Source organism: Rhamphochromis longiceps, linkage group LG23, assembly GCF_057381845.1.
Source record: "Rhamphochromis longiceps isolate RC_006_pf linkage group LG23, R_longiceps_female_GT1.1, whole genome shotgun sequence".
Classification (NCBI taxonomy): domain Eukaryota; kingdom Metazoa; phylum Chordata; class Actinopteri; order Cichliformes; family Cichlidae; genus Rhamphochromis; species Rhamphochromis longiceps.
This window is the reverse complement of record NC_140578.1, coordinates 47,213,965-47,232,727: the sequence shown is the minus strand read 5'-3', so window position 1 is coordinate 47,232,727 and position 18,763 is coordinate 47,213,965. Positions and strand designations below refer to the sequence as shown.

Below are 18,763 nucleotides of genomic sequence, written 5' to 3'. Positions count from 1 at the left end.
ACTGCTTCTACCGAGATACTAATAACATACTACGTTGGTCTAGATTGCAGTAATCTGCTTCTACCGAGATACTAATAACATACTACGTTGGACTAGATGCAGCCACTTCACCTTCCACATTTAATTTTGTCTAATACTGGCTTCTGTAGCAATAATACATTAGAATTTATTCTGAAGACGCGGCCATTAGTTCAGTACATTGAAGTCGAGGTTTGAAGTTTGTTTATGGTGTCGGTTACGTCCTGGCTCTTGCCGGCTATGAAATAGAAGTTGATTTAAGGAAAAGCAGATGCTGGCTTCACGGTGCGGTTAAACACTGGCAACGCGAGAGCGAAACACGTCCGTAGGTTTGGTTTATGATACGGCCGTGTTCCGGTGATATGCGGCTGTGAAGTGCAGTAGTGGTTGGTGCTAATTTTAGTACATTGAACAGAGGTTTGACGGTGGTTTGTGGCGTCAGTCGAGTTTTTTTTTTTAAGGGCTGCGGTCATAAAACAAAGTAAAATTTTACTTGCCAAGAAGTACATAGAGCAAAACCTGGTTTATGATGTCTGGTATAACTTCGGGGATGCAAGCATCACTTTTATGATGCGACTTTGCCCCGTGGTGGCGGTCATAATCGCAGAGAAAGGGGTATTTTGGTCTATGGTGCAGTGTGCTTTAAGAAGATCTAATAGTTGAGCTCAGAGGTTTCTGTGTAAAATTCCCGCTGAGGAAAAGTGTTGTGTGTGAGTGTCAAAGCGCGCTCTGGGTGAGAGAGTGTGTGTGAAGCTGCGAGGCGCGCTCTGGGTGCTGTCTTGTGGGTGAAGCGCGCACTGAGTGAGAGTGTGAGTGAGGCGCGCTCTGAGTGTGTTTTGTGTGGAGTGTGAAGCGTGAACACAGTGACAGTGACGGTTAATGTGTTTGATTAGGAGGACATTAGAGCAAATACACATTTTAGGATCAAAGGTTGATGCCTAGTGTACCTGTGGAACTTTGCCTATGGAGTAGCGACCCTCCTGTCCGTGGACGCGTGGCCAGGACCGGCGTTGTCCGGGTGCTGAGGTGGTGACTTGGGGAGGTGAGGGCCCCCGCATAGCCACGGAAATAACACTGGAACGGCCGTGTAATCACGGGTTCACATTTATTTCCGGACTAGAACAAGACACATTTTGCGAACAAACGTTGAGTCTAGATTAGTAAAGAAATAAAAAGGTTGAATTCCTCGTTTCAGTGGTTGAAATTGTTGTGTGCCTGTCCCCTGACGAGTGTGAAATTAAAATAAAGAGGGAATTTGGAGCCACATAGAGATAGACGGGCATAATTGGGTGTATTACTCTGTGGTGTAATAAAAATAAAAAGGAGAGATAGTAAGAGGTGTGCAGTGGAGAATTATAGAGGAGTAGAGAGAGGAATGTGTTGGGAGACTGGCGTACAGTTTACGCTGTCAAGGTAGGCGTGTTGCCTGCTTATCTGTTTAAAAGTGATGAAAATGAAATTAAAATAAATCTCTTAGTGTGTTAATACAGGAAGCTGCGGACCTGGACCAACTGCCCCCACAAGCACAGCGGCCGAAGCAAAATTATAGGTAATGGGAACCACACCCAGCACGAATCAGCAGCTGTGAAACAGACAGCAGCGAGGAGAGAATTAGAGGAGAAATTAAGAGAAGTTTTAACACATAAAATTAGGGCCAACGGACTTGTGGAGGTTGGGAAGGCGTCCGGAGCATCACAACAAAAAGGTGAAACAAAAACACACACAAGCAGAGAAATCTGAGAGAAAGGCTCCTTTTAAGGTAACGCCTAGTTTGAGAAAAGATAAAATTAACCTGCTTTTATACAAATGCACATACACGCAATGAAGAAACAGCTTACACTCATGAACACGTGAAGATTTTCCAGCAAGGTTAAAGAAAAATTAACATACTTAAATGATGAAGTCTATACATTACTGACAAAGAAACCCTCTGGGTTGCAGGACAACAATTTAACAAAAAAAAAAAAAAAAAGGAACACTGGTCTAACCAACCAGGCAAGACGCAACAAATTTAGTGGTTAAAAGATTCAAATTGTGACATGTTTTCTGTTGAAATCTAATAAAAGTGATTACTGAATGAAAGAAAGTTCCTTTTTTGGGCTTTTAAACATGATCTTAAGAATTTTAACATATACCGGTGTTGTCCTGTCAACTTGGTGGGTTAGGAGTTGATTATATCGGGAGACAAAAAACAAAAAAAAGGGGGAGAGAAGGCTGACACAGGGCCTGGCCCCATTGCCTCCCCTCTGAATAACACAGCCAACACAACAACATTTTCCTGTTCGTTTGTTTTTGTTTTTTGTTTGTTTTTGTTTTGTTTTGTTTTTGTTTTTTCTATACATATTTAATTACAGGCTGCTTTGCCGGCCCTGAAAGCCGAGGCTGACTGGACTCCTGCTCTCCCCCATACGTGACACTGACCAAATGCTGCAACAGCTGGACCCACAACAACGACCTGAGAATGTCAACAGACCTGCAGGAATGTGATCTCATGCAGCCGAGACGGAGAGCACTAAACCTAAGGCCCGTTTCACTACACGGGGGAAAATTCCCAGACTGCGTCAGCTGACAGAGCTGTGACGAGACGCCCGCCAAGCCCGAATGAAAAGTAAGGCCGAGCGAAAGAATGCTGACCTTGATAACTTTGCATTCACACTGTGCAGGACAGTGATGGACCAACACGGATGATCGGGTGGCGAAAAAGGGCGTGACCGAGACAAGAGGAGTAACTGAGGACAGAAGGCACCTCAGAATGGACAAAAACACAGAAGAAGATGCAGGTTTCACCTGCGGTGAACATCGACACTGGAGAAAGGACTGCCCCAATTGGGGTCAGAACCAGGACGGACTGAATTTTGAGCAGCAGCAGCAGCAGCAATGGTCGCAAACAAACTGAAAAGGAGGGGGGCAGGACCCCAGGGCATGCTTCAGGCCGTGGTTTACCCAGAACACCAGAACAGGAAAGTGATGAACACAAACACCCACACAAACACACACATCTACATGCACTGACTCAGAATGAAGAGAAACAAACACACACACACACACACACACACACACGTCTCCAAACACACAGATTCAGAATGAAGTGAAATACACACATGAACACGTGTACTCGTTGAGTGAGTGAGAAATGACACACACACACACACACACACACACGGGAATGTTGATTCACTGAGAAGTGATGCACACACATACACATGCACACGCTTGTGCAATAAAGAGTGATCCACACGCACACACACATACACGCTGATGCAATGAAGAATGCTTTGCTTATGCTGATATGCAAAATGCTGCACACAAACATCCCAATGCATAATTTTTATGAGGAGCCATTGATTACTTAGAATGTGTTATATGTCACCCAGAGGGCATTTATGTAGATTTTAGGAATAAGGTCTAAAAAAGTTTGGTTATGAAAACAATGTCTGTGCGTGATGTCTGTTTATGGCTCAAGGCCTTGACTGAATTCTTTGCTGTGCTTCACACAGCCCTGATGAGGAACAGTGGCACAGAGTGAAAATGATGAATTAATAGTGTAAGTTTTAGGTCGGAGTACGGCATTTTCTGTGATTGAGTTTTAATTCAAGGAGGAACAAAAGGTGTTACGGCACCTGAGGTTCTCATTCCCACACAATATTGTCCCGGCAGGAAGCAAAATGTTCCTGTGAATTTCTGGTTGATTGTTTGGTTTTGTTTAGCGCTAGCTTGATTTTATCAGTGAGCTTTGGCTTGTGTTCTTTCTCGTAAGCGAGAGAGGGATAGTTTTATGCTTGGACATGTCTGCAACGGGCCCTAGTTTGTGTTATTTTAGTAGTATTTTGTTGGTTATGTCTGTTTTCGTTTTTGTTACAGTGCACTGGAGAAAAAACATCTGAGAGGTGTGATCCACCGGTGGTGATATGTTGATATTTTGTGAGTTCATGATTTAACAATCAGCTCTTTAAACAAGGCCTGAAAGATTGAAATTTAAAGCGCTATAAAATATTATTACTGTAAACAGTTGCAAAGTGTGCTTCTCCATGATTGTAATTGGCTTGGGAGAAATTCACTTATAGGGAACACTGATCTAAAAGGATTGCACCGAGTCAATCCGGCCCAAAAAAACAACAAGGAATTGTTTTCCTTTAAAATGATGACGTCATCTTGCTGGTGATGGAGGCTCGAATAGGTTGCGCGGGAGACTCCATTATCAGCAACATCTGGTATGAATGTGTATGGAGGTATGCATGTGAATGGACTGTGATGGACTGACGACTAAAAGTTTTGACTGACTTGATACTGAGACAATGACTGCACCAACTTTAGGATTAGTAAATGCCAATAAACAATTCATAAACAATTCACCCAGCCGACAAGAGAAGGGTGGATGTTTCGCTTTGTTTTGTTTTGTTTTTTCAGGAGCAGGAGGATAAGAGAGACTGGAGGAGGAGACTCTAGCTTCACATAAGTATGAACTGCAGACTTAACACTGTGGTTGCTGATTTTGAGTTACTGATGTTTGCATTAAGAAAACTGTGCTATATTAGCTGTGTTTTGATTAAGGTATCATGTTATATTATTGGGAATGCCAACTGCTACAGTGGAGAAGACTTTTGATACCACTCATGACTGGAATATGTTATTATTAACCATAGCAGGCCACTGTAAAAAGTCAATTAAATTTTATAGAGGAAAATCGCCAAAATTGAACAATACCTATGAATGACTGGCCACATTCAGAATAGAGATATGCAATAATAAACATTGGTCCACATGATTTAGGTTCTCACTTGAAATAGTAAGTTGTTAAATGTAGAATATAATCGACAGGGACATTTGATAGGATGTGGTACTGCAAAAGAACAAGAGCAAAGTAAATAAAGAAAATATTGTGTTTAGTTTGGATAAATTCAAATTAAAATGTACCATTACACTCAGAGGATCAATATGAAATAAAACATATGCAAAATTTGTAGGAAGTACATGACTGATAACTGTTCTGTCCTGAGCGTTTGTTTCTAGAGCACCCACTTGACCACACCAACAGTTTCTCGCCACCGAGGAGGGGTACTTGCAAAAAGAATAAAATAAAAATCTGAGTTTAACAAAACATTTTAAATGTAAATATCAAGCTTACCTTTCTTTTTCCATGAAAAGTGCTTGTGGGCACGCCAGCCATTTTGAAAAGGTGGGCAAAACAATTGGCAAGGCCACACCCCCACACATGTGATATAATTTTAAAGGTACTGTTGCCCTCTCTAAGAAACATCAGGAATTAGAGGAGTGGCAAGTAGAGTATGCGAGCTACAAGCAAAAACTAAAATGTGTACTACAGTGTGCAAAAATGAAATACTGGGTCATCAGGGGGTCATGAGGGACATTTATAAAACTAAAAGTCCCACTAACCTTAAAGTGCACTTGAAAAGCCCACACAAGAAGGTTAACCTAGCTTACCTAGAAGACCTCATCAGGGGGAGCACACTCCCCCTCCTTGAAGAGCTCACCCACTCAACCCGCATCCCCAGAAAACAGCTAACCCCAGATAAGGCAGCGTGATGTATCCCGAGACAACAGGACTGGGACATCTAAATAAAGGTGTGAAACAATCGCCTTCAAAAGGTTATCAATTCACTCCAACCAAAATTAGGACCACACGGTGCGGCAAGAGTTAATAGTTATTAGTCTCAACACCCAAGGATAACCAGAAGAGCTTGACTGATATGATGGAACTGGGATTTTGTTACACTTAATTTTTGCAAAACACAAATAAAACTAAATTGAAACTAAGGATTTTCAGAAAATAAAAACTAAACTAAACTAGCAAACAATTGGTAAAAACTGATTAAAACTGATGAAAATTGCAAAACTATTACAACCCTGGTCCAGACTAAGATGGTGTTGGACATCTTCGGGGCGGAAAAGGGTTGGTGTGACCAAGGTGTGGTTTGGCTTGTTGTATGTACATTTCAAAATGTTACAGCTCTGGATGGACCAGTTACCGGGGCATGGAAGGATGACGGACTTTATTACATGAGGAGAAGGGACATTTTCGGGATCGAAGATCCTCAGGGATGACAAGGCTGGAGCAACGCTCCAATGAATTGACACATGGGAGTGTGTCAAAAAGGGGGAAGTTGGGTCCGAACATCAAACAATGGTGATATGAAAATTTCTATGAGTTTATTTTTGTGTTTAATAAATTAGCTATGGTAAAACTTAAGCTTATAATGTGTTAGACTTAGAAAGGGTTCACAAATTTTTGATTTCTTTTACACACACATAGATTATGATTAGAATAGGTCCTGAACATAATATTTTAAACCAAATTTGAATCATTAGAAGAACAATGGATAACAATATTAGATTAAAGCTGCAAGCAGCGTTATGAGGGCCCTCGCACCCCCGGCGCGTCGAACCACGCCCAACACCTAAAACCAGCACCTCCGATCTGATGTCACATTGATGGAATTCATGCATTTAACCACCAGCTAACAATTCATCTCATTCAATCATGATTATAGTTGTCCCACTAGGTGGTGCTCTAACCATTACTGACAAATGGCATAACAAACATTTCCTAGCTCGAGTCTCATCACGCCTATGAGCTTTGGGAGAGATTGGACATTGTGTTTTTGAGTGACAGCAGATTACTGCTTTTTGGCGAGTGATTGAAACTCTACGTGCCGCCATGACCACCCCGTTTCCCTGAATGTAAAAAGCTTCGCAATTTAACATCACAAAGGTCTTTAGATTCCACACACAGGAGATTGCATCAATGTGATGAAATCCCTTGCAGGAGTACGTCAAAGCACGGTGCCTGAAAAGAGGGGAAAATGTTGCCAAAATTGCACATTAATTTTAAAATGGCTGACTTCCTGTTGGATTTGGGATATTGCTCCAAGAGACTTTTTTGTACATCTTGATATCTCCTATAAGCTTACCAGGTTTCAGACTCATACATAAAACACAGAGCTGGGGCTGATGTTTTGAAATTTCGTAGGGGGCGCTGTGGAGCCATTTTTGGATATTCAATGAAAATGATCACATAACAAAAAAGCCTGCATCACATTGGAGGTATGCACCAAATTTCAAGACTTTTTAAACTTGCCAAGCCCCTGAAAAGCAACTTCATCTTTCATGGTGAACCGCGTTGCCATCAGGGTGCGCCGTTCAGTTTAAACTCACAATTTTTGCACTAAAGCATAATCAAGGACTGATGGTGATATTCACCGCGTTTGAGGTGGCCACGATGAACCTGTGAAAATCAGTACAACAAAATTAAAGCCATGACATTTCCTGTTGCCACTAGGTGGCGCTGTGCGTATTCCCGACAATGGGCACATCAATCTGTTCAGAGCGGGTCTGACATCATGCCTGTAAAGTCTGGTACTAATCAGACTGGATTTCATTGAGTTATACTAATTTGTTTCTTCATGGCGTGACATCAAAGTTCGCCATGCTGCTGGGGTCACAACCTTTCGCGAAAAGTCACAGTTTTCACTGTAACCCAAGACCAACTCCTTAAGGCTTTCCTGGAGAAATTTGAGGCTGCAGATGTCACCCATCACTATACTGTACCCCAAAGTGTAAAACATGACATTTCCTGTTCCCACTAGGTGGCGCTCTCCCTGATGTCAAATATGGCAGTTGAAATATGTTCAGGGGTGGAGCCTTATCATATGTGTTCACTTTGGTCAAGGTCAGAAAATCTATGACAAAATGAGAGGCAATAAGATTTTCATGGCGAGTCATCGAAATTCGCCGTGGCGCCACGGCCTCATGGTATTGTGAAAACTCAAAAGCTCCGCAATTTAACATGGCATAAGGGTGTAGTTGGCACTGACCAAATATGAAGGTTATGAAATCAAACCCCAAGGAGGAGTTCGTTAAAGTTCGAGGCATGGAAATGGTAAAATCAGATCCAAAATGTCACCTTCAATCCAAAATGGCGGACTTCCTGTTGGGTTTAGGACATTGCCATAATAGACTTTTTTGTTCGACTCTGAACGTTATATAAGTGTACCGACTTTCAAACATGTAGGTCATACCCATACCGGGGGCTCGCGTTTTTCATTTTTCTAGGTGGCGCTACTGAGCTAATTTTCCCTGGCCATGTCTGAGAACATTAAAATACGTAAATTTTCACCAGACCTGACGCGTGTGCAAAATTTCATGAGTTTTCGAGCATGTTTAGGCCCTCAAACGGCCAATTCATTTGCCGAAATAATAATAATAATAATAATTAAAGCTGCAAGCAGCGTTATGAGGGCCCTCGCACCCCCGGCGTGTCGAGCCATGCCCAACACCTGAAACCAGCACGTCCGATCTGATGTCACATTGATGGAATTCATGCATTTAACCACCAGTTAACATTTCATGTGGTTCAACCATGAGTATAGTCGTCCCACTAGGTGGCGCTCTAACCATTATAGACAAAGGGCATAACAAACATTTCCGAGCTCGAGTCTCATCACGCCTGCGACCTTTGGGAGAGATTGGACTTTGTGTCTTTGAGTGACAGCATATTACTGCTTTTTGGCGAGTGATTGAAACTCCACGTGCCGCCATGACCACCCCGTTTCCTTGAACGTAAAAAGCTTCGCAATTTAACATCACAAAGGTCTTTAGATTCCACACACTGGAGAATGGTTCAATATGATGAAATCCCTTGGAGGAGTTCGTCAAAGTATGAAGCCTGAAAAGAGAGGAAAATGTCGCCAAAATTACACATTAATTTTAAAATGGCTGACTTCCTGTTGGATTTGGGATATTGCTCCAAGAGACTTTTTTGTACATCTTGATATTTTCCATAAGCTTACCAGGTTTCAGACTCATAGATGAAACACAGAGCAGGGGCTGTTGTTTTGAAATTTTGTAGGGGGCGCTGTGGAGCAATTTCACGCTATTCAATGAAAATGATCACATGACAACAAAGGCTACATCCATTTGGAGGTGTGTGCCAAATTCCAAGCCTCTATAAACTTGCCAAGCCCCTCAAAAGCCACTTCATCTTTCATGGTGAACCGCGTTGCCACCAGGGTGCGCCGTTCAGTTTAAAGTCACAATTTTTGCACTGAAGCATCACGAGGGACTGATGGTGATATTCACCGCTTTTGAGGTGGCCAAGATGAACCTGTGAAAATCAGTACAACAAAATTAAAGCCATGACATTTCCTGTTGCCACTAGGTGGCGCTGTCCGTATTTCCGACAATGGGCACATCAATCTGTTCAGGGCGGGTCTGACATCATGCCTGTAAAGTCTGGTACTGATCAGACTGGATTTCATTGAGTTATACTAATTTGTTTCTTCATGGCGTGACATCAAAGTTCGCCATGCTGCTGGGGTCACACCCTTTCACGAAAAGTCACAGTTTTCACTGTAACCCAAGACCAACTCCTTGAGGCTTTCCTGGAGAAATTTGAGGCTGCAGATGTCACCCATCACTATACTGTACCCCAAAGTGTAAAACATGACATTTCCTGTTCCCACTAGGTGGCGCTGTCCTTGATGTCAAATATGGCAGTTGAAATATGTTCAGGGGTGGAGCCTTATCATATGTGTGCTCTTTGGTCCAGATCGGAACATGTATGACAGAATGAGAGCCAATAAGATTTTGATGGCGAGTCATCGAAATTCGCCATGGCGCCACGGCCTCATAGTATTGTGAAAACTCAAAAGCTCCGCAATTTAACATGGCACAAGGGTGTAGTTGACACTGTCCAAATTTGAATTTTATAGGACCAAATCCCAAGGAGGAGTTCGTTAAAGTACAAGGCATGGAAACGGTAAAATCAGACCCAAAATGTCACCTTCAATCCAAAATGGCGGACTTCCTGTTGGGTTTAGGACATTGCCATAATAGACTTTTTTGTTCGACTCTGAACGTTATATAGGTGTACCGACTTTCAAACGTGTAGGTCATACCCATACCGGGGGCTCGCGTTTTTCATTTTTCTAGGTGGCGCTACTGAGCTAATTTTCCCTGGCCATGTCTGAGAACATTAAAATACGTAAATTTTCACCAGACCTGACGCGTGTGCAAAATTTCATGAGTTTTCGAGCATGTTTAGGCCCTCAAACGGCCAATTCATTTGCCGAAATAATAATAATAATAATAATTAAAGCTGCAAGCAGCGTTATGAGGGCCCTCGCACCCCATCGCGTCGAGCTACGCCCAACACCTACAACCAGCACCTCCGATCTGATGTCACATTAATGACATTCATGCATTCAACCACCAGCTAACATTTCATCTCATTCAATCATGATTATAGTCGTCCCACTAGGTGGCGCTCTAACCATTACTGACAAATGGCATAACAAACATTTCCGAGCTCGAGTCTCATCACGCCTGCGACCTTTGGGACATATTGGACATTTTGATTTTGAGTGACAGCAGATTACTGCTTTTTGGCGAGTGACTGAAACTCCACATGCCGCCATGACCACCCCGTTTCCCTGAACGTAAAAACCTTCGCAATTTAACATCACAAAGGTCTTTAGATTCCACACACTGGAGATTGGTTCAATATGATGAAATCCCTTGGAGGAGTTCGTCAAAGAACGGTGCCTGGAAAGAGGGGAAAATGTCACAAAAATTACACATTAATTTTAAAATGGCTGACTTCCTGTTGGATTTGGGATATTGCTCCAAGAGACTTTTTTGTACATCTTGATATCTCCTATAAGCTTCCCAGGTTTCAGACTCATACATAAAACACAGAGCTGGGGCTGATGTTTTGAAATTTTGTAGGGGGCGCTGTGGAGCCATTTTGCGCTATTCAATGAAAATGATCACATAACAACAAAGCCTTAAGCACAATGGAGGTGTGCGCCAAATTTCAAGCCTCTATAAACTTTCCAAGCCCCTCAAAAGACACTTCATTTTTCATGGTGAACAGCGTTGCCACCAGGGTGCGCCGTTCAGTTTAAAGTCACAATTTTTGCACTAAAGCATCATCAAGGACTGATGGTGATATTCACCGCTTTTGAGGTGGCCACTATGAACCTGTGAAAATCAGTACAACAAAGTGTAAGACATGACATTTCCTGTTCCCACTAGGTGGCGCTCTTCATATTCCTGACAATGGGCACATCAATCTGTTCAGGGCGGGTGTGACATCATGCCTGTAAAGTCTGGTACTAATCAGACTGGATTTCATGGAGTTATACTAATTTGTTTCTTCATGGCGAGATATCAAAGTTCGCCATGCTGCTGAGGTCACACCCTTTTGTGAAAAGCCACAGTTTTCACTGTACCCCAAGACCAACTCCTTAAGGCTTTCCTGGAGAAATTTGAGGCTGCAGATGTCACCCATCACTATACTGTACCCCAAAGTGTAAAACATGACATTTCCTGTTCCCACTAGGTGGCGCTGTCCCTGATGTAAAATATGGCAGTTGTAATATGTTCAGGGGTGGAGCCTTATCATATGTGTTCACTTTGGTCAAGGTCAGAAAATCTATGACAAAATGAGAGGCAATAAGATTTTCATGGCGAGTCATCGAAATTCGCCGTGGCGCCACGGCCTCATGGTATTGTGAAAACTCAAAAGCTCCGCAATTTAACATGGCATAAGGGTGTAGTTGGCACTGACCAAATATGAAGGTTATGAAATCAAACCCCAAGGAGGAGTTCGTTAAAGTTCGAGGCATGGAAACGGTAAAATCAGAGCCAAAATGTCACATTCAATCCAAAATGGCGGACTTCCTGTTGGGTTTAGGACATTGCCATAATAGACTTTTTTGTTCGACTCTGAACGTTATATAGGTGTACCGACTTTCAAACATGTAGGTGATACCCATACCGGGGGCTCGCGTTTTTCATTTTTCTAGGTGGCGCTACTGAGCTAATTTTCCCTGGCCATGTCTGGGAACATTAAAATACGTAAATTTTCACCAGACCTGACGCGTGTGCAAAATTTCATGAGTTTTCGAGCATGTTTAGGTCCTCAAAAGGCCGATTCATTTGCCGAAATAATAATAATAATAATAATAATAATAAACAGAGCAATTACAATAGGGCCTTCGCACTGTCAGTGCTCGGGCCCTAATAAACAGAGCAATTACAATAGGGCCTTCGCACTGTCAGTGCTCGGGCCCTAATAATAAGAAACAGAGCAATTACAATAGGGCCTTCGCACTGTCAGTGCTCGGGCCCTAATTAAAGCTGCAAGCAGCGTTATGAGGGCCCTCGCACCCCCGGCGTGTCGAGCCATGCCCAACACCTGAAACCAGCATGTCCGATCTGATGTCACATTGATGGAATTCATGCATTTAACCACCAGTTAACATTTCATTTGGTTCAACCATGAGTATAGTCGTCCCACTAGGTGGCTCTCTAACCATTATAGACAAAGGGCATAACAAACATTTCCGAGCTCGAGTCTCATCACGCCTGTGACCTTTGGGAGAGATTGGACTTTGTGTCTTTGAGTGACAGCATATTACTGCTTTTTGGCGAGTGATTGAAACTCCACGTGCCGCCATGACCACCCCGTTTCCTTGAACGTAAAAAGCTTCGCAATTTAACATCACAAAGGTCTTTAGATTCCACACACTGGAGAATGGTTCAATATGATGAAATCCCTTGGAGGAGTTCGTCAAAGTATGAAGCCTGAAAAGAGGGGAAAATGTTGCCAAAATTACACATTAATTTTAAAATGGCTGACTTCCTGTTGGATTTGGGATATTGCTCCAAGAGACTTTTTTGTACATCTTGATATCTCCTATAAGCCTACCAGGTTTCAGATTCATACATAAAACACAGAGCAGGGGCTGTGGTTTTGAAATTTTGTAGGGGGCGCTGTGGAGCAATTTCGCGCTATTCAATGAAAATGATCACATGCCAACAAAGCCTTCATCCATTTGGAGGTGTGTGCCAAATTTCAAGCCTCTATAAACTTGCCAAGACCCTCAAAAGCCACTTCATCTTTCATGTTGAACAGCGTTGCCACCAGGGTGCGCCGTTCAGTTTAAACTCACAATTTTTGCACTGAAGCATCACGAGGGACTGATGGTGATATTCACCGCTTTTGAGGTGGCCAAGATGAACCTGTGAAAATCAGTACAACAAAATTAAAGCCATGACATTTCCTGTTGCCACTAGGTGGCGCTGTCCGTATTTCCGACAATGGGCACATCAATCTGTTCAGGGCGGGTCTGACATCATGCCTGTAAAGTCTGGTACTGATCAGACTGGATTTCATTGAGTTATACTAATTTGTTTCTTCATGGCGTGACATCAAAGTTCGCCATGCTGCTGGGGTCACACCCTTTCGCGAAAACTCACAGTTTTCACTGTAACCCAAGACCAACTCCTTAAGGCTTTCCTGGAGAAATTTGAGGCTGCAGATGTCACCCTTCACTATACTGTACCCCAAAGTGTAAAACATGACATTTCCTGTTCCCACTAGGTGGCGCTGTCCTTGAGGTCAAATATGGCAGTTGAAATATGTTCAGGGGTGGAGCCTTATCATATGTGTGCTCTTTGGTCCAGATTGGAACATGTATGACAGAATGAGAGGCAATAAGATTTTCATGGCGAGTCATCGAAATTCGCCATGGCGCCACGGCCTCATAGTATTGTGAAAACTCAAAAGCTCCGCAATTTAACATGGCACAAGGGTGTAGTTGACACTGTCCAAATTTGAAGCTTATACGACCAAATCCCAAGGAGGAGTTCGTTAAAGTACAAGGCATGGAAACGGTAAAATCAGAGCCAAAATGTCACCTTCAATCCAAAATGGCGGACTTCCTGTTGGGTTTGCGTCAATGGGCCCACAGACTTTTTTGTTCGTCTTGGCATGATACACATGTGTGCCAAATTTCATACATGTAGCTGAAACGATGTGGTCGTAGGGCTGCATTTAACAAGGCATAGGTGGCGCTCTAGAGCCATTTCCCAGTGCTCATATGTAAAACCATTAAAATACGTAAATTTTCACCAGACCTGACGCGTGCGCAAAATTTCCAGAGTTTTCGAGCATGTTTAGGCCCTCAAAAGGCCGATTCATTTGCCGAAATAATAATAATAATAACAAGCAGCGTTATGAGGGCCCTCGCACCCCCGGCACGTCGAGCCACGCCCAACACCTCAAACCGGCACGTCCGATGTGATGTCACATTGATGGAATTCATGCTTTTAATCACCAGCTAACATTTCATCTTATTCAACCAGGATTATAGTCATGCCACTAGGTGGCGCTCTAACCATTATTGACAAATAGCATAACAAACATTTCCAAGCTCGAGTCTCATCACACCTGCGACCTTTGGGAGAGATTGGACATTGTGTTTTTTAGTGACAGCAGATTACTGCTTTTTGCGAGTGATTGAAACTCTACGTGCCGCCATGACCACCCCGTTTCCCTGAACGGAAAAAGCTTCGCAATTTAACATCACAAAGGTCTTTAGATTCTACACCCTGAAGAATGCTTCAATATGATGAAATCCCTTGGAGGAGTTCGTCAAAGTATGAGGCCTGAAAAGGGGGGAAAATGTCATCAAAATTACACATTAATTTTAAAATGGCTGACTTCCTGTTGGATTTGGGATATTGCTCCAAGAGACTTTTTTGTACATCTTGATATCTTACACAAGCTTACCAAGTGTCAGACTCATAGATGAAACACAGAGCAGGGGCTGATGTTTTGAAATATTGTAGGGGGCGCTGTGGAGCCATTTTGCGCTATTCAAGGAAAATGGTTACATAACAACAATGCCTTCATCCATTTGGAGGTGTGTGCCAAATTTCAAGCCTCTATAAACTTTCCAAGCCCCTCAAAAGCCACTTCATCTTTCATGGTGAACCGCGTTGCCACCAGGGTGCGCCGTTCAGTTTAAAGTCACAATTTTTGCACTGAAGCATCACGAGGGACTGATGTTGATATTCACCGCTTTTGAGGTGGCCACGATCAACCTGTGAAAATCAGTACAACAAAATTAAAGCCATGACATTTCCTGTTGCCATTAGGTGGCGCTGTCCGTATTTCCGACAATGGGCACATCAATCTGTTCAGGGCGGGTCTGCCATCATGCCTGTAAAGTCTGGTACTGATCAGACTGGATTTCATTGAGTTATACTAATTTGTTTATTCATGGCGTGACATCAAAGTTCGCCATGCTGCTGGGGTCACACCCTTTTGCGAAAAGTCACAGTTTTCACTGTAACCCAAGACCAACTCCTTAAGGCTTTCCTGGAGAAATTTGAGGCTGCAGATGTCACCCATCACTATACTGTACCCCAAAGTGTAAAACATGACATTTCCTGTTCCCACTAGGTGGCGCTGTCCTTGATGTCAAATATGGCAGTTGAAATATGTTCAGGGGTGGAGCCTTATCATATGTGTGCTCTTTGGTCCAGATCGGAACATGTATGACAAAATGAGAGGCAATAAGATTTTCATGGCGAGTCATCGAAATTCGCCATGGCGCCACGGCCTCATAGTATTGTGAAAACTCAAAAGCTCCGCAATTTAACATGGCACAAGGGTGTAGTTGGCACTGACCAAATATGAAGGTTATGAAATCAAACCCCAAGGAGGAGTTCGTCAAAGTTCGAGGCATAGAAATGGTAAAATCAGAGCCAAAATGTCACCTTCAATCCAAAATGGCGGACTTCCTGTTGGGTTTAGGACATTGCCATAATAGACTTTTTTGTTCGACTCTGAACATTATATAGGTGTACCGACTTTCAAACATGTAGGTCATACCCATACCGGGGGCTCGCGTTTTTCATTTTTCTAGGTGGCGCTACTGAGCTAATTTTCCCTGGCCATGTCTGAGAACATTAAAATACGTAAATTTTCACCAGACCTGACGCGTGTGCAAAATTTCATGAGTTTTCGAGCATGTTTAGGCCCTCAAACGGCCAATTCATTTGCCGAAATAATAATAATAATAATAATAAACAGAGCAATTACAATAGGGCCTTCGCACTGTCAGTGCTCGGGCCCTAATTAAAGCTGCAAGCAGCGTTATGAGGGCCCTCGCACCCCCGGCACGTCGAGCCACTGCCAACACCTCAAACCGGCACGTCCGATGTGATGTCACATTGATGGATTTCATGCTTTTAATCACCAGCTAACATTTCATCTTATTCAACCAGGATTATAGTCATGCCACTAGGTGGCGCTCTAACCATTATTGACAAATAGCATAACAAACATTTCCAAGCTCGAGTCTCATCACACCTGCGACCTTTGGGAGAGATTGGACATTGTGTTTTTAGTGACAGCAGATTACTGCTTTTTGCGAGTGATTGAAACTCTACGTGCCGCCATGACCACCCCGTTTCCCTGAACGGAAAAAGCTTCGCAATTTAACATCACAAAGGTCTTTAGATTCTACACACTGAAGAATGCTTCAATATGATGAAATCCCTTGGAGGAGATCGTCAAAGTATGAGGCCTGAAAAGGGGGGAAAATGTCATCAAAATTACACATTAATTTTAAAATGGCTGACTTCCTGTTGGATTTGGGATATTGCTCCAAGAGACTTTTTTGTACATCTTGATATCTTACACAAGCTTACCAAGTGTCAGACTCATAGATGAAACACAGAGCAGGGGCTGATGTTTTGAAATATTGTAGGGGGCGCTGTGGAGCCATTTTGCGCTATTCAAGGAAAATGGTTACATAACAACAATGCCTTCATCCATTTGGAGGTGTGTGCCAAATTTCAAGCCTCTATAAACTTTCCAAGCCCCTCAAAAGCCACTTCATCTTTCATGATGAACCGCGTTGCCACTAGGGTGCGCCGTTCAGTTTAAAGTCACAATTTTTGCACTGAAGCATCACGAGGGACTGATGGTGATATTCACCGCTTTTGAGGTGGCCACGATCAACCTGTGAAAATCAGTACAACAAAGTTAAAGCCATGACATTTCCTGTTGCCACTAGGTGGCGCTGTCCGTATTTCCGACAATGGGCACATCAATCTGTTCAGGGCGGGTGTGACATCATGCCTGTAAAGTCTGGTACTAATCAGACTGGATTTCATGGAGTTATACTAATTTGTTTCTTCATGGCGTGACATCAAAGTTCGCCATGCTGCTGGGGTCACACCCTTTTGCGAAAACTCACAGTTTTCACTGTACCCCAAGACCAACTCCTTAAGGCTTTCCTGGAGAAATTTGAGGCTGCAGATGTCACCCATCACTATACTGTACCCCAAAGTGTAAAACATGACATTTCCTGTTCCCACTAGGTGGCGCTGTCCTTGATGTCAAATATGGCAGTTGAAATATGTTCAGGGGTGGAGCCTTATCATATGTGTTCACTTTGGTCAAGGTCAGAAAATGTATGACAAAATGAGAGGCAATAAGATTTTCATGGCGAGTCATCGAAATTCGCCGTGGCGCCACGGACTCATGGTATTGTGAAAACTCAAAAGCTCCGCAATTTAACATGGCACAAGGGTGTAGTTGGCACTGACCAAATATGAAGGTTATGAAATCAAACCCCAAGGAGGAGTTCGTTAAAGTTCGAGGCATGGAAACGGTAAAATCAGAGCCAAAATGTCACCTTCAATCCAAAATGTCGGACTTCCTGTTGGGTTTAGGACATTGCCATAATAGACTTTTTTGTTCGACTCTGAACGTTATATAGGTGTACCGACTTTCAAACATGTAGGTCATACCCATATCGGGGGCTCGCGTTTTTCATTTTTCTAGGTGGCGCTACTGAGCTAATTTTCCCTGGCCATGTCTGAGAACATTAAAATACGTAAATTTTCACCAGACCTGACGCGTGTGCAAAATTTCATGAGTTTTCGAGCATGTTTAGGCCCTCAAACGGCCAATTCATTTGCCGAAATAATAATAATAATAATTAAAGCTGCAAGCAGCGTTATGAGGGCCCTCGCACCCCGGCGTGTCGAGCCACGCCCAACACCTAAAACCAGCACGTCCGATGTGATGTCACATTGATGGAATTCATGCATTTAACCACCAGCTAACAATTCAACTCATTCATTCATGATTAGTTAGTCGTTCCACTAGGTGGCGCTCTAACCATTATGTACAAATGGCATAACAAACACTTCCAAGCTCGAGTCTCATCACACCTGAGACGTTTGGGAGAGATTGGACATTGTGTTTTTGAGTGACAGCAGATTACTGCTTTTTGGCGAGTGATTCAAACTCTAAGTGCCACCATAACCACCCCGTTTCCCTGGACGTAAAAAGCTTCGCAATTTAACATCACAAAGGTCTTTAGATTCCACACACTGGAGAATGGTTCAATATGATGAAATCCCTTGGAGGAGTTCGTCAAAGTATGAAGCCTGAAAAGAGGGGAAAATGTCGCCAAAATTACACATTAATTTTAAAATGGCTGACTTCCTGTTGGATTTGGGATATTGCTCCAAGAGACTTTTTTGTACATCTTGATATTTTCCATAAGCTTACCAGGTTTCAGACTCATAAATGAAACACAGAGCTGGGGCTGATGTTTTGAAATTTTGTAGGGGGCGCTGTGGAGCAATTTCGCGCTATTCAATGAAAATGATCACATGACAACAAAGCCTACATCCATTTGGAGGTGTGTGCCAAATTTCAAGCCTCTATAAACTTTCCAAGCCCCTCAAAAGCCACTTCATCTTTCATGGTGAACCGCGTTGCCACCAGGGTGCGCCGTTCAGTTTAAAGTCACAATTTTTGCACTGAAGCATCACGAGGGACTGATGGTGATATTCACCGCTTTTGAGGTGGCCAAGATGAATCTGTGAAAATCAGTACAACAAAATTAAAGCC

At 42.9% G+C, this 18,763-nt stretch overlaps 1 long non-coding RNA gene across 1 annotated transcript; it reads right to left on the bottom strand.

The window, feature by feature from the left end:
- Positions 1-1,921: 1,921 nt before the first annotated feature.
- Positions 1,922-4,119, bottom strand: LOC146642947 (uncharacterized). Its single transcript, XR_014909613.1, has 2 exons — positions 3,177-4,119; positions 1,922-3,080 (listed from the first exon to the last, which is right to left on the bottom strand). It is a non-coding gene; the product is annotated as an uncharacterized LOC146642947 (long non-coding RNA).
- Positions 4,120-18,763: the final 14,644 nt, after the last annotated feature.